Source organism: Mustela putorius, unplaced genomic scaffold (genome assembly GCF_011764305.1).
Source record: "Mustela putorius furo isolate JIRA1106 unplaced genomic scaffold, ASM1176430v1.1 tig00003942_pilon_pilon_pilon, whole genome shotgun sequence".
In the NCBI taxonomy this organism is placed as follows: Eukaryota; Metazoa; Chordata; class Mammalia; order Carnivora; family Mustelidae; genus Mustela; species Mustela putorius.
This window is the reverse complement of record NW_025422087.1, coordinates 1,836,298-1,857,605: the sequence shown is the minus strand read 5'-3', so window position 1 is coordinate 1,857,605 and position 21,308 is coordinate 1,836,298. Positions and strand designations below refer to the sequence as shown.

Below are 21,308 nucleotides of genomic sequence, written 5' to 3'. Positions count from 1 at the left end.
AGGCAGCCGTTTAACACTGAGCCACCCAGACGCTCCCCAAAACTACTTGTATGCTTTTATGTTTGTGTAGTTATCCTTACCAGTGCTCATTTCTTCATGTGGATATGAGGTACTAAGTACCTTCCATAGCAGCCTGAAAGACTTCCTTTAGTGTTTTATTGTAGGGCAGGTCTGATAGCAACAAACTTTTCATATGGGAATGTCTTCGTTTCTCCTGTTTTTGAAGGATGTTTTTTCTGGTTATAGGCTTCTTGGACAGTGTTTGTTTAGCACTTTGTGTTTACCACAGCCTCCTAGCATCCATGGTTTCTGAAGAGAAATCAGTTGTCAGTCTTACTGAGGTTCAGATGTATGTGATATGAGGTATTTTTCTCTTGCTGCTTTCAAGATTCATCAAATTCAGCAAGATTTTGGTTATGTCTTTAGATATTCTTTCTGCCCTCTTCTCTCTCAAAAATGACATATGCCATTTTTGTGGGGTTCCAATTCTCCATATATTAATAGTCTTGTTAGTATCTCAGAGGTCCTTGAGAGTGTATCCTTTTTTTTTAATCCTCATTGTTATTCTTTTTGTTCCTGAGACTGGGTAATCTCAATTGACATATCTTCGAGTTCATGGATTCTGTCTTCTGCCTGTTCAAATGTGTTGTGAATTCATTTTATTTATCATACTTTTAAACTCCAGGATTTCTATTTGGTTCTTTACTATAACTTACATTTCTTTATTGACATTTTTATTTGGTGAGACGTCATTCATATGTTTTCCTTTAGGAATTTCCTTTAGGAATGATTTTGTATGTTCTTGGAACATATTTGTAATGCCTTGTATAAGTCATTGTCTACTAAGATCAATGTCTAGGCTTCTACAGGAATAAGGTTTCTGCTATTTTTTTCCTATATATGGGCCATACTTCCTTGTTTCTTTGCATGTCTCTTAAGTTTGAACTGAATGCTAGACATTTTTAATAAGGTCTCTGAACATAGAGATTTCATCATTTTCTTTGAATAAATGCACTCCAGATTGCTACAGAACTTTGACTAATTTCCAGAGCTCAGAAAGAGTTGGTTCTGATGATTTTTGCCAGAGTCCTCTTTACTTTATGGAAAAGAGGCTTTTCAGACATACTTTGTGTATGTGTGTGTGTGTGTGTGTGTGTGTGTGTGTGTGTGTGCATTTTTATTGGAATTCTAGTTAGTTAAGATATAGTGTAATTTTAATTTCAGGTGTACAATATAGTGATTCGGCACTTCAATACAACACCCTGTGCTTATCGCAAATGCCCTTTCAGTACCCATCACTTATTTATTTTTTATTTAATTTCTAGTTAGTTAACATGTAGTGTAATCATTGGTTTCAGAGTACAATTTAGTGATTCATCACTTACATATAACATACAGCACTCAACACAGCAAATGCCCTCCTTAATCCTCATCACCCATTTAACCAATCCCCCACTCACCTCTCTCCATCAACCCTCAGTTTGTTCTCTGTCATTAAGTCTCCTGTGTTTCACCTCCTTCTCTTTTTTTTTTTTCCCTTTCCATATGCTCCTCTATGTTTTGTTTCTTAAATCCCCTATGAGTGAAATCTTTTAATCTGACACTATTATATCTTAAATCAAATTAGTTCAATGTAATTTTCTTCCTGAAGAGAGCCAGAATAGTGGGAATAGAAGCATAACCTTCAGGAGGAAAGGGAAATTTGGCTCTGCTTGCTGTACAAACCTTCTGGCTTTATTTAAGAAAGTTAAAAGACACACCAGTATACAGAGATACCTCCATAGGGCAGTATAGCCCTCAGCCTATGGCAAGTCACAGTGTCCTTTTTAAGGGGCAGCACCGCATTCATTTAATCATGAAACAGACATGGATACGGTAGAATCAAGAAAAAGAGTGAATCAAAACCTTTTCACTTTTATTAAAAAGATTTTGAAAATGAGATCTTTATAAAATGTCAGTACCTTCTATATGTTATACCATAAACCTCTACTTCTAAGTAGGAGACATAGGCCATTTACAGCAACCATCTTAATGTGTAAAATAATTCTGAATTCTTTCTATAAAAATGTTTGGTGGGGTGCCTAGGTGGCTCAGTGGGTTAAAGCCTCTGTCTTCAGCTCAGGTCATGATCCCAGGGTCCTGGGATCAAGCCCCTCATAGGGCTTTCTGCTCAGTGGGGAGCCTGCTTCCTCCTCTCTCTCTGCCTGCTTCTCTGCCTACTTGTGATCTCCGTCTGTCAAATAAATAAATAAAATCTTTTTAAAAAATGTTTAGCTAAAATATGAAACACCTTTGCAACAAAATTGGCAATGTAGCTTAAATAAGATTTCAGAAGAGTCCCCTGAGAAAAAAAAATGGGAATGTTTCCTTTTGCCAGATGAACTCTAAACAGTTCAAGTTAAGATGCCATAAATTAGACAAGGCTAGAAAGGAGCTTCGTGTTACTAGAAAAGAACAGCATGTAATGTGCACTTCTTCCATGTCAAACTGACAACCACGTAATGACAATGACTTATCATACGTAAGAAAAGTAGAATATGTTCTTCAGAAGGAAATGATATTCCAAGATAATTCTTTTAAGCAAATCTCTTATCGAAGTCTTGAATAACTTCAGAGAACATTATCACAGAATGGGCAGAGATCATTTCTATGATGTTAAAGGATTCCTTTATTTTAGATACCCTCCGTAAATAGAAACACACAAGTATCAACACTTGTAGAACTGATCCTCTGAATGAAACCTTTCTTTACTACCACACAGTTCAAGGCTGCATTTGGATGCAAAGGTTTAACTCATGCTAATCTGGACAAGCCCAGGTGGGGACTGATCTGGAGTCTTAGCAGATACTCCTGTCCCTGGGCTCCTGGGTGGGACCCAGGACACTGCTGCACACTGCTGGTGGGACCCACCCGGGTTTTCTGCTTCCTGCTGACACACTGAGTATGATAATGGTTTCCTACAGGCCTTCCAAGTACTACACTTGAATTTCGGTTTCTTCTTTTTTTGTTGTTGTTGTTTGTTTGTTTGTTTCTTTGTTTTTGTTTTTCCCTATTGGGGATTTTAGGTTCACTTCTTTTTAATGTTTTTAACTTAACTTTTTCTCATAGGGAAATCTACATCATGTTTTCACTCTCACTAAAATCAGAATCACCCTCAGATTCTTCACCGGATGCAGAGTCTAGATCAGAGCCATCTGCACTGCCGCCGCTGTGGGTCTTCCTCTTTCGTATTGCAGCGTGCACTGCTGCTTTTCATGTCCCTGAAACACAGTGAAAATCCCCTTCCTCCAGAATCTTACCCAGATCTAAATAACCACTGGCTACGCAGCAGTTGGAGCTGTGGGGAGACTTAGTCACTGTTCTGTTCACTGTTGCCCCATTTTCCTTTGCGTTTATCTTGAGCTTCTTCTGCGTCCCATGGTGACATTTCAAGTTGCTTCACTGATATAGCCAGCGTGGCTCTTAAGTCTTCCCAGCAGAGCTTGTCATCCAATGCCATCCTTTTCTAGGGGTTTCTCTTATAGTGGAATGTCTTCTTTCTGGAGACTCTTCAGTTTAGGTTTTGATGTTTCTCGTTTTAACTCCTCTGGTAGTGTTCTAGGCTTCTTATTTAAAAGTGCAGTTGCAGAACCAAAACCATCACCACTGTCAGAGTCCTCAAACTATGAGTAATTGGCTGTTATGCCTCGTGGCCATAGCATGGCCCCCTTCAAGACTGGAAATAGGTAATTTTCAAAGTCTTGTTGACGGCAGTGTGGTTTCAGTGCTCGCTCACAACCAGACACCGGAGCTCTGCGCCCCCTGCCACCAGCCTTCCAGTGATTACCAGCCATCCTGGTTCTATTCATTGTTAATATTTCCTGTACTAGCCTCCTGCTACATTGACCTACCTGCTTGAATGATCCAAGTTATACCCCCAATGCCAGTTGTGGTTTGTGGTGTTGTTGTTAAATACTCCATTTAAAAAGAAGCATTGATTTTGTTATTTGTGATTTTTGTTTTAATTTTCACTAAGAACTTTCTCATATTCTCTGATTGTGCTTCTGGACTCCACTTTGTGGAACAAATTCACTTTGCCTTAGAAAAAGAACTCCATAAGAATGAATTTAGGAAAGGCGCACCTGGTTGCCTCAGTCAATTAAATTTTCACCTCTTGGTTTCGGCTCAGGTCCAGATCTCAGGGTCCTGGGATCAGCCCCTCATCGGGCTCCACACTCAGCACAGAAGTCTGCTAAAGATTCTCTTTCCCTCTGTCTCTGCCCCACTCTGTCTGCCCCTCCCCTGCTCTCTCTTTGCTCTCTCTCTCTCTCTCAAATAAATAATCTTAAAGAGAAAAAAAGAATGAATTTAGCATGATGTAGTGGAAAGAGCAGATGTCTTTGGCATCAGCTCTGAGTTTGTGTGTATTTTGACTTTGCAACTTAATAGCTGTGGGACATTGTCTTAGTTAAGTGTCAAGTTTCCCATCTGGGCTAACAGAGTGGTTGTGAGGATTCAGTGAAATGTGGTATGTAGAGGTCTTTCCACTGTTACTGGCACAGATTAGACACTCAACAAATGAGTCTTCCTTTCTCTTTTAGTTCCAAATGTTTACAGACTGGAGGAACCATGGCTTTGAGCTGTCTGTGGCCAAGAGCTTTTTTCCAGGCCTGCTCTGATTTACTCATTCCCTAATTGTCTTTTAAAACATTTCTTTTGAGGTATATTTCGCCCACCATACAACTCATCTGTTTTTAAGATGTGCAAGTCAGTGTTATTGAGGATACTCCCTGAAGTTTGCAGGCATCATCACAATCGAATTTTTAGAACATTTTCAGAGCAAGCCCGTTCCCATTGCAGCTATGCCCTAGATGCCCAGGTTGTGAATGGTCTGTCCCAATCCTCATTTCCCCTCAAGCCCAGTAAGTTTTAGTGTGCAGTTTTTAATAGAAGGCATACACGGTGTGAACAGAAATGCTTGTACCATAGTCTGGGCTTCCGCCCTCGTCACTGAAGGTGTTCTCTCTGAGGTTACCATGACCTTTTAACTGCCAAAGCAAAGTAATGCTTTTTGGGTCTTATCTCATTGGCCTCTTTCATGGTATTTGCACTACTGGTCATTTTTTCTTTGTTGACACTCTTGCCTCCCTTGTGTAGTTTGAAGTCTTTCTCTCATCGTCTCCTCCTGGCTAGCTGTTCAGTCTCTGTGTGCGCAGCTGCCCATCTGTTTAAAGGTGGGTGTTGCGCAGTCCTCTGTAACCTTCCTGAGTGCTGGATGAATGGGTTCTTCCATAGTTCTCTGTGATATCGCATGAAATACCTGCCTTTAGTCCCTCTTAGCAATTTGCTGTCCCATTGGGATGTAAGTATACCTGGTTCTTTACCTCTCTAACAACTTCAGGGTTCCAGTTTTAAATTTATTCTTGGATAAGAGAAGAGGGGCTTTAGAGTTACTTAGTTTGTAGGATTTTGTCGTTGTTAGCTAGGCTCTTTCCCAGCTGTGCACATTCTGCTTATGTTTCCTTCCCACTTCCTGTTCCTAGTCTGTTTCTCCATGGAAGACTGGCTGTTACGCATATGGATACCAGTGTGTGATATGCATTTGGAAAATTGAATCTTTCCCTATATTTTTAGTCTCAAGTATTTTTTTATGATCCACTTTTTGTCACCATTTTTTTATTGAATGAAATAGTTTTAAAATGCATTTCTCATGAAATCTACTTACTTGACAACAATCATTTTTCTCAGTGATACAATATTCCAAGTTACTTGTCAGGTCCTTGCAGGAACATTTCCTGGAGTGCGGCACAACAGTGCAGAAGGGAAATCCTTTGTCCTTTTTCTTAATAAGGTGATGAGGAAACCGGGAATGAGAAAAAGCTGAATAAAGAAATTCCATAGCAATCCTTTTCAAGAACTTGAAGCCCACAACTTATCTTTAGTTTGTGAGGTGAAATTTATTACTTTTACAGCTAAGGGATAGCTTCCAGTTTTCAATAAATTAATCCTATACTTGATTTTTCATGAAATTCGAGATTTTAAAAAACACTATCATTGAATGAAGTCTGCAGCCCTAGACATAAGACCGCCACCCACCATACGCAGCCTCTTGAGCCTTTGCTCTGCTTTTCTGCAAGTGGCAGAGCCTCAGATGTATTGCTTCTCACTAATAAATGAATGTGTACCCTTGGCCCTGAGATTGGAAAGGAACAGTGTCACTCAGGGTCCAAGTCTGGATGCAGGAGCACATTGTGGAAGAAGACTGCTGTTTCCACTCCTGTTAAGGAGTTGAGCCGTCACTGTGAAAAGGGGGTTATGCAATCAGGATCTCAGAATAGTATTTGCAGGGTACCGTCAACTGTGCTGGTGTATTTCTGGGACTAGTATGTATCTGAATACAGGTTTTTATTGAAGTATTTTTTGAGACACACACGAAGCCACTATTTGTGCCAACGCCTTTTTAAAGTTTGCTACACAGTGTGGTAGGAACTTAGTTTGAGCAGAGGTTAAAATCAGAATTACATACCACTTGTGGATTACCTCTAGGTGAGTTTGGCACTGAAGCAGTGGCTATTCTGTTGTTGGGGCACAAGCTGTCAATCATTTTCCCTTTCAAATCATCTAGGAACCCCCTAAAGCTCTCTTTCTAGATGTCCTGGAGCTTCTCATCGGAGACTTGCCCTAGAAAGGCGGAAAAGTGATAAAGCTCAGACAGAGATTGAGAATGAGAACGGAACCACTGTAATAGATCTTCCAGGTACTTTATCCCTTGAAACGGACTGTTCATGGACAGGCACAGCACCTGCTGAGCGCAGCTTGACGTCAGCGTCTCTGCCCGCGTTGCCTGAGGAGCCTGGCCTGGACAATCCCACCTTCGAGGAGAACACGGCCACTGACAGTATGTGCTCTTCACCTTGCTTTTGCTTTTCATCTGTTTTCAAATCAGATATTTCCTTTCTTCTCAGTACTCCCTATTACATTCCCTACATGGGGTGTTATTGTTGTTGTTTTTCTCTTCAACAAATAATTTTACTGAGATATGCTTCACATATCACATATTCACCCTTTAAGTGTCCAAGTCTAACAGTTCGCAGTTTAGAAACAGAAAGCGAGTCTTACCTTGAGGCTTATCCTTCCCCCTCCCCCTCTTCTGTTGTAGTCCACAAATTCACTGGTCATCAGCAGGCTTCTTTTGTTTGTTTGTTTTGAAGTCTGTTGCGTCTTGACTAAGAAATCCACAGCATCAAGAAGAACAGAAATAATACCTCAGCCTAAGTGCTTATTCTGTGTCAGCACTGTGCCAAGCATTTTACATATATTAACTTATTAAATGCTTGTACCAATACTGGCTTTTTTTTAATGATGAGGAAACTTAGTCAGGGAGTCATTGGTCAAAGTCTGAGAGCCACGAAATGGCTAGGTATGTATCTGAATCCCAAGGCCATGTGTCTGACTATTGCTGTCCTCTGGTAGCAGCCACTGATCTGTCTACATGACCCACCAGGAAACAGGCAGAAAACCTCTAGTCATACATCTTGGGCATATCTTAGTAGTTGGCCCTTTGTCTTACTTTTAAATAGGTTTATCTCTTATGAAAATTCCAATTTTTCTACAAATCCCAGTTTTCCCAGCCATGGCTATAACAATTCTTCTATCTCCTACTGCTCAGATCAAGACCCTCCTCTTCTTGCTTAATGTGGTTACTTTGTCAACCACTATGGTGATTGTATGTCACAGAGTTTGTCTTTTTTATTTCATATGTACTGCCTTGCACTGTTTACAGCTGTTTCATGGGTCAAACTTTCTCTGATCAATTGGGACAAGATGATATTTTCTGTATATTTCTTTATCAGATCATTGTGTGGTCCCTAGTGATCTGATGCATAGTAGTTATTTGTTGATCATTTACTGATCACCTTTCGAAGAGGAGGTGTTTTGCTAATCTTACCTATTGGTGTTTTTGTCATTCTTTTTTTCTTATCCCGTGGTATTGCTTTGTTATTAATCATCTATTAACATAAGGTCATCATTAATGATAGACGATAACTTACTTACCTGAAGATAATAAAAATATAAAACGTTTTTTCTTTCCACCTATTTTTCTCTCTCTCATTTTTAACTTGGCAGCTATGCAACAGCCAGTTAGCTTACCGGAAGTTGAAATTACTACAATTGAAATTCACCGGTCTAATCCTTATATTCCACAATGCTAGGAATTAGCATTGTGGCAGCAATGAAATGCCACTGATCAACATTGTTATCCAGGAAGTCTATTGGGATGGGGTGATCACCAAAGATGGAAGACTTTTTACTGGAGACCAAATTCTTCAGGTATCAATTTTTTAAATTATTTTGTTAACTTGCCTCTTTTTTTTTTTTGCTCTTATTCATCAATTTAAAACTTAGGAAATTATGGTACTGTGGAATCTGACTTATAAAAAGATAAGTTTTACTGTTTTTTTATGCAAAACAAATCAGAATTTATCTGTAATTTCTCTGATTTCCCCCAAACACATGGAATGTGTTTTTACCCCCTATCTTAAATTTGATCCCACATGTGCCTCAGTGCGTGGCTCTCCAGGCCAGCTGGATTCCTCCTGGCTTGTACTCCATGGTTGGCTATTTCGGGGCCACCTTCACTGCTAAATTCTCTTGTCCCATTGGCTCTATCCCTAGTCCCAGGGTACCATCCATCAGTTACCTTCGTTGTCTGATTCATCCTTCTCTACACGGATTACTATAATCTAGAAAAGACAGATCACACAGCACAAGTTACTTAAAACTTATACCATTGAATTTAAGATAGAATTCGGAAATCATGACCACCTCTTGTTGGCTCTCAAATGCACTCTCGTCCACAAACAGCCTGACTCTGCACTAATCCTTGGTGCTACCCTCTCCCTCTTCTCTTTAAAGATAAAGAGCTACTCCAACTAACGAACTAGCTTCAGGCAAGATGATATTGTGTTAGAGGGCATACTGATGAGCATGAGATGGCCAGAATTCCACAGTTCATGTGAATTCTAGAGTGTATGTGAAAATTGACCTGGATATATGACCCATATGAGTGTAAGTGGTACTTGAAGCTAAAAGAATGGATATTTAGGAGAGAAGAAATAGGCATGAATGAGAAAAGATGTCTTCTAGGAACCCAAGCTCAAGGACTCTTGCCTCCTCGATTTCACTGCTCGGTCCTTCCCCACGGTCTGTAGGTATTCACCCCTTCCCTTTTCCCTGCCACCTCTCTGGTCTGTGCCTTCACTGCTTCACGTCTAACCCAGTAGAATCAATACCCCGCCTTCCTACTCTGCTCTGAAATCCGGTACGACCATTGTCAGGTTAATTCATCTGTGACTCTGCTTTCCCTGGGAAGGTGGACCAGAGAATCAAGTCCATACTGATTAATCTAACAGTCCGGGTCCTCTGTGGACTCTTACACAACCTGTCCCCTCAGCCTTCACCCTTGCTTTTTCTTTCAGCTGTAGCCATTGGTGTATTACTGAAACATCATAGGCATGGTGGTCAGAGCTGAGGGTATAGTTAAGAGCAAAAAGCAAGCCCTGCCCTCATAGAATGTATAATGTAGCAGAAAAGCCAGACATAGCAGTCTCCTTGCTTCCCTCCATGTTCCAGCCTGTCCCCATTGTGCTACAGCTTCCCCACCTGCATCCAGAAAGCCCTGCCCTGCCATTTTCACCCATTCAGACCTCTTCTCACAATAAGTGCTGAAGACATTCCTTCTCTTCACCACTGAATACATAATTGGTCACAGAGAGTTATTCAAATTCAGTGTCTTCCTTTGGGGATGGCAGCCGCCATTATTACGTACTATGGGACAGGCTTCTCACAGAGCTGTGCCTGGAGTCGGTACCCAGGACCCATTGCTGCGTCAATAAAAGAGTGGATTTGGTTATGATATCATGTTGGGAATAGCTGTCTTCTTCATTAAAACAAAACTTAGAACCTCTAGGATTTTTAGTTCTTCAAGAGAAATGTCCAGAGGGAAAGACAGACAAACTAGGCTCCAAGAGCAGCAAGGATTGACCTTTCCACTGGGGGTTCCTGGCTTTGGTTTCCACGCCCATCCGTATTCTGCCTCTTGTAGTTTGTGATTTCCACTTCGACACTTGGGCCCAAAACCCCTCCTTCATTGCACTTGGCCTGGCTGACACAGACTGAACTTCCAGTGTTTTGTCCTTGACTAAATCCGGAGAGGAAATAGGAGAATACAGGAAGCATAACTAATCCAGCTTATGTAAAATCCAGTTTCTGATCCTACCATAGCTAGCTATTTACCGCATTCCTGTGTTTGCTGTCCTTTTATGATATTAGTAGTACTCTGGTTGCATGAGGTTGGCACAGCTCTCTGGACACCTTACCCTGTATTCCTTCTACCCCAGCTCCTAAACTGATTCTCCGTGGAGGAACTCTTGTAGCTGGTTTTGACATTTTGACACCTTTGTGGCCAAAAGCAAAAGAGCCAGATTGCCCTTTTCTGCAGCTTACACAGTGTTCTTTACTTCTCCACTTCTGGCCTTTCTAGCTATAATTGAGTATACATTTATTTTCATCTTTTGCTCTTTGCTACCAGCAGTGTGCCAGCTTTGGATATTAAATTTTTTACATATTTTTCTTTTTACATATTTTACATATTTCATATTTTTTTACATATTTTCATTTTACATATTTCTCATGCTTTTTCTAAATTTTAAAGGTAAAAACAAATGCTTTGTTCTTATTTGCATTTCTTTGAGTATAATTGAGGTTAAATCTGTAACCTCAGATTTACTAATGTATTTAACATATAGTTTGCTAATATATTAGCAAAAAATATAAAAATGTATAAAATATATTTAATATATAGTTTTGTTTGCTATAGGGTTTTGTTTGCTAATATATTTCATCTACAGTTTTACTGGTCTGCTTTGGAGAATTGTTTAATAACATAACTGAATCTGTATACCTCAAATAAAAATCTAATTATCTGAAATACTGGCTATAATTTGGGGAAATAACTCAAAGCTTTAAATCAGCATTGTAGACATTCCAGTGCATTATTATTGTTTATGGAAGCATACATATTAATAACCCTAATAATGGCAATCTTAAATGCAGTTTAATGATTTCAAATTGATACAAAAAATATGAGCACATAACCTGATTATTGAAATCACAAAGGGTCTTTCCTCTTGTGGGCCTGACTTCTCATTGGCCTTGGCTGGTATGCTGGAGCCAATAAGTAAAGCCACACTACTTGCCCAAATACAGAGTAGTATTTATGGCCATTCAAAAGGAAACACTTGGAAAGAAGGCTCCTTAGTATATTTTTACTACCTGGTTATCTTCCACTTTTTGTGAGCTGCATAAATAATACCGTGAGCCAATTTGAAAAGACCTTAGAGTCGTTAAGATCGTTTATTTACAGACCAAAGGGCTAGCTAGCCTGTGTTTTTAGTTTAGCAAACTAGATGTAGTAACAGTGTGTGGCTTTGGTTTCCCCACACTGATTATATATGTGCGTATGTGTGTGTGTATGTTTTATATATATACCCACACATCCATGTTATTCTATTAAATAACCTATTTGAAAAGGAGAACCATATACCCTCAGGGCCTTTCACAGTGCAGCATTTTGAGCAGTTTGAAGAATAAAATAGTGTAAGAGATTACATCAATATTACTATTAAAAATAATACAAATTTCAGAACATGATTAAGAGTACGAATTTACAGTGCAATCTGAGTCATCAGTGATTTATTCACTTTTGGTTTTGAAGGAAAATAATTGCAGTCGTGTCTTGACTGCATTGGTACGAAATATGTTTAGCTAAAGATGTGGTAAAGTTTACTCTTCTGGTGCTATTTCTACAACATCTAGCAACAGTATTTTATTTGGTCTCTGCTTTCTCTGTGTTTCACTGACAACCACACATTTGTGAAGGGAAAATCTCTGATTGTAGGATATTCCACAATCCACATCACGAAGATGGTGTGAGGCTACATACTCGCACGTGGCTAGCGCTGGATTCCAGCCAGATGTTTGTAAAGTCATTTGTGATAGATGTGAATTTAAGACGGAAAAATAAGAACCTAGAGATAAGTGGCTTTTTAGCTGAATAACCAGAAATGATGAGCTTTGACTAACAAATCCACGTCAGGCTGGTTTTTTAGAAGCTGCCTTAAAGTTCTGTTCTTGACCCTATGTTACTCAACTTTTTCATCAAGGATTTGGATGGCAACCAAATGCACAGATGTTGCAAAGTTGGGAGAAGAGCAAGTTTATGTGTGAGATCTATGGCATTTGATGCCTGAATTTTAAAAGATGTCAACAGGCCCGAATCAATAAAATTCAAGTTAGTGGTGCTCAAAACTGTCATCCCGAGATGAGTGGGAAGGGGGAAGGCTTTCCTTAAGATAGACTCACGTGAAAAAGATTGAAGGGTTTGGGTAATCAAAAGCACCTAACCCAGAGCCTGCCACATAATGCATCCAAGAGAATGTCCATTTCTGCTTGCTGTTGGTGCAGACTGATGAGGAGAGGAATTCTAATTGTGATAAATACTCAGAATTGTGCCAACCTCTTCCTCTGACTAGGTGAATAACTTAAGCTGGGTGTATTTTCTTAGTCCTGTTCCTGTCCCAAGATCAGTCACTATACTCCTTTCAGGGCCATAAGGTATAGTAAGTAAATGTTCTGTGAGTACTGAGTTAAGCTTGTTGTATTAGATAGATGTTACACTTGAGTGCTAAACAGAGTGAAACTGTAATTACCTGCATTTCTTTAAAGTAAAAATGACTGATCTGAGATCAGATTGTGTATCTGGACTGTGTCCCTTTTCTTAGATTAAAACTTGGTGTATTTTTTCCAGCGTAAGTGTTTTTCATTTGGAAAAGCCACATCAATCCAGTAGATCTTCAGTTTCTGTTCTACTAGAACTAGTAATTTGTTGGCACTTGCCACATGCTGCTGCTGTCTCTGCATTCTCCTCCTGGTCCCGTGAAGCAGAGAGTAAACTCATCTCACCACTCAGGGGGACACACTCAGACATCCCACTACTGGCAGGACCAGGGACTCTGATTCAGCACCCTCACTGAAGCCTGAGATCCTAACTGCCATTCTCTACTTCGTGCTAGTCATTGTGAGTGAAGCTTAGGAACTGTGCATTTTAAAACATCTTCAGGGCTTTTCTTTGTAAATAATGACTGTATATCATTTTCCAAAGTCAGTTTCTTTTGGAAATGGCATATAAATGTTTACCAGTTGAGAGGATAAAAGATTGTCCCACCTCGGTCATAATTCTTTTCTTCCAGGTCAACAACTGTAACACCAGCAATGTGTCTCACAACTATGCCAGAGCCGCCCTTTGCCAGCCCTGGACCACGCTGCACCTGACCGTGCTGCGAGAGCGGTGCTTTGGGGGCCGGACCTACAGCCACTTCAACTGTAGCTCTTCCCGGGAAGAGGTCTTCCACGTGGTCCTTCACAAACAGGACTCTGGTGAACAACTTGGCATTAAATTCATTCGAAGGACCGATGAGCCAGGAGTTTTTATCCTTGATCTGTTGGAAGAGGGCCTGGCTAGCTGCACAGGATGGAAGGCTGAGCAGCAATGACCGAGTGCTCGCCATCAATGGACACGACCTGAAGCTCGGAACCCCTGAGCTTGCCGCCCAGATCATTCAGGTACACGCGGATATTCATTCCACGTGCTCAGCCTTTATGCCGATGTTTTCGTAACATGAGAACCTGAGGGATATTTGATATTTCATGGGGGAAATCAAACATGGCTCCCCAAATCCTTCAAAATGCACAAGAGATGATTTTATCATTACAGATAAAATCCTGTCCGGAAAACTGTATCCCTGTGAACATTTAGCCTTGCTCTTTATAGAGTGAAGGCTCTATATTTTCACATGGGTTTTTCATTTGCTCCATGGGCTCCACCTAAGCCCACACATAAAAAACACATTTATGTCCACATTTAACAGGTGAGACAAGCAAAGCTTGAAGGAGCTGTGGTTCCAATGTTTTGACTTCTCTGCTCTTGTAACGTTCACTCTCTGCTTCAGCTCCATACAAGTGGGGAAAGTCAACTTTTATTGAGAACTCATTATCTCTGTAGTGCCTTTTTTATAAAGCATTCAGAGCATTTCAAACACATCATAACTTGTGTTCTTACAGTAGCCCTGTGAAGTAAAGATGGTTATTATTAGAGAAAAAAAATTTTCAATAAGAGCATTAAAATAGGTAAAGTAGAGGGGCACCTGGGTGGCTCAGTCATTAAGCATCTGCCTTCAGCTCAGGCATGATCCCAGGGTCCTGGCATCCAGTCTCACATCGGGGCTCTCTGCTCAGCCAGGAATCTGCTTCTCCCTCTCCCACTCACCCTGCTTGTGTTCCTTCTCTTGCTTTCTGTCAAATAAATAAATAAATAAATAAATCTTTAAAAAAAGAAAACAGCTTTAAAATTAAAAAAAAAAAAAGATAGAAAAGTAGAAAATCATCCAGAGCAGACCTTCTGGTTCTATAACCTACCAGAGCATTTAATGATATGTGTATCTCCTACAGTGATAGGGGTGAAACAAAGATGTGTATGGTGTTTTGTTTTGTTTTGTTTTAAGTAAGCACAAGAAAACACTCTGACATAAAGGAAACCAAGCAGTAACATAATCAAGCATCAGGAATTAAGGTAGGTTGATAGTCACTGAGAAATGTGTATAGTAAACAGAATTGAGTAACAATGAAGATTTAAGCTACTGTGTAAGAAAACCCAAATTTAAATCCCATTTAAGTTACTCTTTTTCACAAATGTTTGGTTCATTATAACTATGGGAACACACACACCCGTAGCCATCTTGCATTAGGAGGGAGATTCAGGCATTGATCTCTTGTCCCAGACTAGATGTTTAAAAAAATTGGATACAGATACTTATATATGATACCAAATATAATATATTGCTCAAGTTGTTACTTTGTGAAAAACATCTTAATGTTTTGGCTCCGCGGTTCAGCATCTGCCTTCGGCTCAGATCCTACATCGGGCTCTCTGCTCTGCGAGGAGTCGGCTTCTCCCTCTTCCTTTGCCCCTCCACCCTGCTCTCTCGCTTTCGCTCTCAAATAAATAAAATCTTTTTAAAAAATTATTGTTTTCACTCCTTTTCCAACTTGAGAACTGAAACTGGAGTGGTTTCTTAACATTACTGACTGCAGTCATGGGGGAGGGTTCTACTTTCCAGCACAGCTTCTTGAAAGCAGGCTGTCAAATTTTCCCATAGAAATGATAGTAAACTTGGAAAGTTGTAGTCTTGACCAAGAATCAGCATCAAGTAGACCAGGCCTGTACGTTAAAAGCAAAGATAAAATAGCTTTAAAAAGTGTAATAGATGTGAATCTGTGTTTCAGATCTAGATCTATAAATACAGATAATGGACCTCTAAATTCAACGTGGTTGTCATCACCTCTAAAATTACATTTATGTGTGAGTGCACATATGGCATATATACGCACACAATATGTAATGTATATAAATACTAATCCTGTTTTACAGGACCTTTGTTATCATTCTTTTCAGGACTGTTTAAGCTGATCCCTATTTTCGATTTGAAGCTGTAGTGTGTGGTAACAGAGCTACATGTAGTTTCATTGATTATCACTCTCAAAGTAGCCATCTTGGAATTTATTTCAGAAATCATAAAGGATTGTAATCCAGTTTGGAATCCGTTCATCCTTTAATCTTCTTTGCTCTCTTTCTCTCAGTGCCAAGGCCAGTTTTGCAGGGGAGGGAAGTATAAAAAGACAGTTACTCTTCAAGAAATCATGGGGAGATCAGAACCCAGGCTTTGCTTTGGTTATGTCCTTTCCAGGGTTAGGGAAGGCTTACCCAAGAGGTCTGTGTGTGGCTCTTTTACCTGCAGAAGTTTTAAAGTATTAGCTCCCAAAATGAACTCCCTCGTCTGCCCCACCCCCAACAGGGGCCTGCAGTCCCCACTCAGGTGAGGCTCTGATACAGCAATGATAAGTGCATTGAAAATGACCCTCCCTAGGGGCACCTGGGTGGCTCAGTGGGTTGGGCCTCTACCTTTGGCTCAGGTCATGATCCCAGGGTCCTGGGATCGAGTCCCACATGGGGCTCTCTGCTCAGCAGGGAGCCTGCTTCTCCTCATCTCTCTGTCTGTCTCTCTGCCTATTTATGATCTCTCTCTCTGTCAAATAAATAAATAAAATCTTAAAAAAAAAGAAAATTACCCTCCCTATAAATTTTTTAAGTGAGAAGCATCATTAATGACTGGTGGTTATATATGTGTGTTTTCTCCAGGCTAGTGGCGAGAGGGTGGATTTAACAATTGATAGGCCGGGGAAATCCCAGCCTGGTAACCCTGTCCAGGACACAGGAGCTCAGAGTAGCAGCCAGCAGCATGCACAGCCGCTGTACCACAACAGACCCAGCTCACACAAGGTGAGGCCTCGAGTTTGCATGTTTTCATTCATCTGCCCTCAGGGAATTCTTGTGACAAACTGGTAAGATTTAAATGAGGGCTGTTACTCTGTTGGAAAAGGTGAACACAAGGTGTTTGGGGGTGTGGAATGTGTGTTTGGCTACCTTGAGAGTCCCTGTACAGTCTGTTCCTCAGCCAGTAGGGGTGGTTTCTGAGTAAGAAGGTCCCTCTGCCAGATTGATGAGAAGTGTTTGATCTTCTAGAAAGACTTCTTTGTTTGGTCCTGCTTGAAAGTGGGATTTATCTTGGTTTGCTCATTCCGTTGTAACAGGTGTTATGTAACTGAAAAAAAGACAATGACCAACAAGTCCATACTTAGCGGTTGGGCAGGTTGCCTACAACAACAGAATTCTCTATGTGAATATGAAGCATAAATCATACTTTCTGATAGGTACATGCAAAACACATAAAGCAATTCTTTCTATGTTACAGTTTATAGGAATACTACCCCAGATCATTTTAAATTCCCGTATGTTGAGCTTTTTGCTGCATCTTTCATATTTCAGCGCTTTTAAAATATATTACTAGGTCATTTATCTGTGCCAAAAATTCTGATGCTGTCTCACTTTAGATGCAGAAATCAGTAGAAATCAAAAAACAGTGGCACTTTAGTGTGTTCTCAGTATTATTTACTTCATTTGATCTTTCATCAGAACTCAACATGTGATAGGCCAGAATTTTTGAAATGATGCTATTTACCAACTGTGTGAAAATCACACATAGGAAACTTCCTATAGTTTTTTGTCTGTTTGTTTTTACTTCCTATAGTTTTTAAGTAGACCAGTAAATAAGTTTTTATTTAGCAAAGCAATTTAATTTTACTTAAGGAGAATGACTTGAGAAACACATGTTTAGCTTAAAGTGGCTTCTTAATGTAAGTACAATTTGAGAGAATAACTCTGTAATGTCACAGGAGCCCAAGAAAGCATCATTTAAAGGCACAAGTATTTTTGGCCCATCAGGTTTATCTGGTATTCTGAGCTGAAGTATAGACTTGTCACTGGTCTTTGGTCAGTTAAAACTTTTAAGAAATTATAAGCACAAACTTATTCTTATTTTTGAACAGAAAACAAAATGTGTGAAGGGAACCGATAATTTTGCTTTCACAATGATGACTACGAAAAGCAGTTATTGTTTCGAAAAGGAATTTGATTAGGAGTTGTTCATATCGCTGGTCCTTGCTTTACAAGTTACATATATATACATATTCCTAAAGTATCATAATTAAGGCAAAAGTTGGTAACTGAATCCATGAATTCTACAGAAAGTTGAAATATGGGTGCTCAAAGACAACACTACAATTTTAAGACTGTTTTAAGAACTACTTAACCATTTCAGCATCCATATAGAGGACTATTTATGTCCTTTTGTTTGTTTTGGGCACATATATTTTTCTTTTTACTAGTTTCTATTCCTTAATTTTAAGTGGTGGTGTTTTAAATAGCAATGCTGAATTCTTACTCTAGGTGCTCTGTAAACCTGATTGTTAGAACAGCCACATGAAATGTAATTTTAAGCATTAATTTAGCAATTTACCATTAACATACAGCATTTGTGATGTCAAATCCTAATTTAAAAAAATAACGATCTCCTAGGGAAAACAAATACAAATTCATCAAAACAACCTGTTCAGAGGATAATCATTGTTAAAAATTAAAGCACACATTATTCTATTACTAAGCCTCTGCGTAGCTGCTTGGAAACATTCATACAGTGTTAAGCCCTTAGAAGTTTCCATGGAGAAAAACTGAAAGCTTTTCCGCTAAGGTCAGGAACACGGCAGGGATGTCCATTATCACCACTGCTATTCAACATCGTACTAGAGGTCCTAGCCTCAGCAATCAGACAACAAAAGGAAATTAAAGGCATCCAAATCGGCAAAGAAGAAGTCAAATTATCACTCTTCGCAGATGATATGATACTATATGTGGAAAACCCAAAAGACTCCACTCCAAAACTGCTAGAACTTATACAGGAATTCAGTAAAGTGTCAGGATATAAAATCAATGCACAGAAATCAGTTGCATTTCTCTACACCAACAGCAAGACAGAAGAAAGAGATATTAAGGAGTCAATCCCATTTACAATTGCATCCAAAACCATAAGATACCTAGGAATAAACCTAACCAAAGAGACACAGAATCTATACTCAGAAAACTATAAAGTACTCATGAAAGAAATTGAGGAAGACACAAAGAAATGGAAAAATGTTCCATGCTCCTGGATTGGAAGAATAAATATTGTGAAAATGTCTATGCTACCTAAAGCAATCTACACATTTAATGCAATTCCTATCAAAGTACCATCCATCTTTTTCAAAGAAATGGAACAAATAATTCTAAAATTTATATGGAACCAGAAAAGACCTCGAATAGCCAAAGGGATATTGAAAAAGAAAGCCAACGTTGGTGGCATCACAATTCCGGACTTCAAGCTCTATTACAAAACTGTCATCATCAAGACAGCCTGGTACTGGCACAAAAACAGACATATAGATCAATGGAACAGAATAGAGAGCCCAGAAATAGACCCTCAAATCTATGGTCATCTAATCTTCGACAAAGCAGGAAAGAATGTCCAATGGAAAAAAGACAGCCTTTTCAATAAATGGTGCTGGGAAAATTGGACAGCCACATGCAGAAAAATGAAATTGGACCATTTCCTTACACCACACACAAAAATAGACTCAAAATGGATGAAGGACCTCAATGTACGAAAGGAATCCATCAAAATCCTTGAGGAGAACACGGGCAGCAACCTCTTCGACCTCTGCCGCAGCAACATCTTCCTAGGAACAACGCAAAAGGCAAGGGAAGCAAGGGAAAAAATGAACTACTGGGATTTCATCAAGATCAAAAGCTTTTGCACAGCAAAGGAAACAGTTAACAAAATCAAAAGACAACTGACAGAATGGGAGAAGATATTTGCAAACGACATATCAGATAAAGGACTAGTGTCCAGAATCTATAAAGAACTTAGCAAACTCAACACCCAAAGAACAAATAATCCAATCAAGAAATGGGCAGAAGACATGAACAGACATTTCTGCAAAGAAGACATCCAGATGGCCAACAGACACATGAAAAAGTGCTCCATATCACTCGGCATCAGGGAAATACAAATCAAAACCACAATGCGATATCACCTCACACCAGTCAGAATGGCTAAAATCAACAAGTCAGGAAATGACAGATGCTGGCGAGGATGCGGAGAAAGGGGAACCCTCCTACACTGTTGGTGGGAATGCAAGCTGGTGCAGCCACTCTGGAAAACAGCATGGAGGTTCCTCAAAATGTTGAAAATAGAACTGCCCTATGACCCAGCAATTGCACTATTGGGTATTTACCCTAAAGATACAAATGTAGTGATCCAAAGGGACACATGCACCCGAATGTTTATAGCAGCAATGTCCACAATAGCCAAACTATGGAAAGAACCTAGATGTCCATCAACAGATGAATGGATCAAGAAGATGTGGTATATATACACAATGGAATACTATGCAGCCATCAAAAGAAATGAAATCTTGCCATTTGCAACAACATGGATGGAACTAGAGCGTATCATGCTTAGCGAAATAAGTCAAGCAGAGAAAGACAACTATCATATGATCTCCCTGATATGAGGAAGTGGTGATGCAACATGGAGGCTTAAGTGGGTAGAAGAAGAATAAATGAAACAAGATGGGATTGGGAGGGAGACAAACCATAAGTGACTCTTAATCTCACAAAACAAACTGAGGGTTGCCGGGGGGAGGGGGTTTGGGAGAAGGGGGTGGGATTATGGACATTGGGGAGGGTATGTGATTTGGTGTGTGCTGTGAAGTGTGTAAACCTGGTGATTCACAGACCTGTACCCCTGGGGATAAAAATATATGTTTATAAAAAATAAAAATTAAAAAAAAAAAAAGAAGTTTCCATGAAGTATACCAAGAGTAATCTGTGAAGTTTGGCTAAAATGCATACATCTCAGCCATATCGAGGAATAAAACAACCACCTCTGATTGACTCAAAACCTGACAGACACAAGCATTGAAGTCAGTATGCTCCCAGCTGAGTTTACCTGGATTGTCTTCATAATAACGTGGGTCTTGCCCAGTTTTGAAGGATGAGAACATAGATGTCATATACTATGATACCACCTGTAGACATTTACAGGTTTTCTATGAGGACAAAATTCAAGGAACTCTAAGTAGTGCCCTCAAGAAAATTTCAGAGTGTGGGTTTCAGGAGCAGAGAAGAGCAGACACCCCTGCAGGTCCAGGGCTTGACTGACACGTCGTACCTGTCCGCTCTGAAGCAGTGTCACTAAAGGAAATGTTACAGTTCTAGCAAAAGAATTCATCTAGTTCTGCTGTTGATATTGTTAGTCGTGGTAATAGTTATCTTGTTATCTACAGTATGCTCTTATAGTATAAGCGTTAAGGAACCTTTTGAGATATCAGCTTCCATTATTACACTTAATGGGATAGCACCCTTGTAGTGTGGATGCATATAGCATCATGCTGTATGAACATACACAACTACATATGAATACATGTTTATGTATATACACTAAGTGTGTATATGTGTATTTTTTTTAACTTGAATCACTTCAAATCCCAGTGTGATCATGCATAGCAATATAATTTGGAGCAAATTACATGACCTTTCTAATAAGGCTATTCCCTTGTTTATAAAATGGGGCCAACCATAGGATTTACACTCAGGACCATTGTAATGAAATTTAATGAAACCATTAAAATGAAATAATACATGTGAAGCCATTTGCTTTACACATAGTAAATCTTCAATAAATGTTAGTTACTATTGCTATTTTAATATTAATATTGCA

General features: G+C 39.5%; 1 pseudogene; it reads left to right on the top strand.

Annotated features, from left to right (window-relative positions):
• LOC123389042 overlaps positions 1–21,308 on the top strand; it is a 36,583-nt pseudogene that overhangs the window by 9,725 nt on the left and 5,550 nt on the right.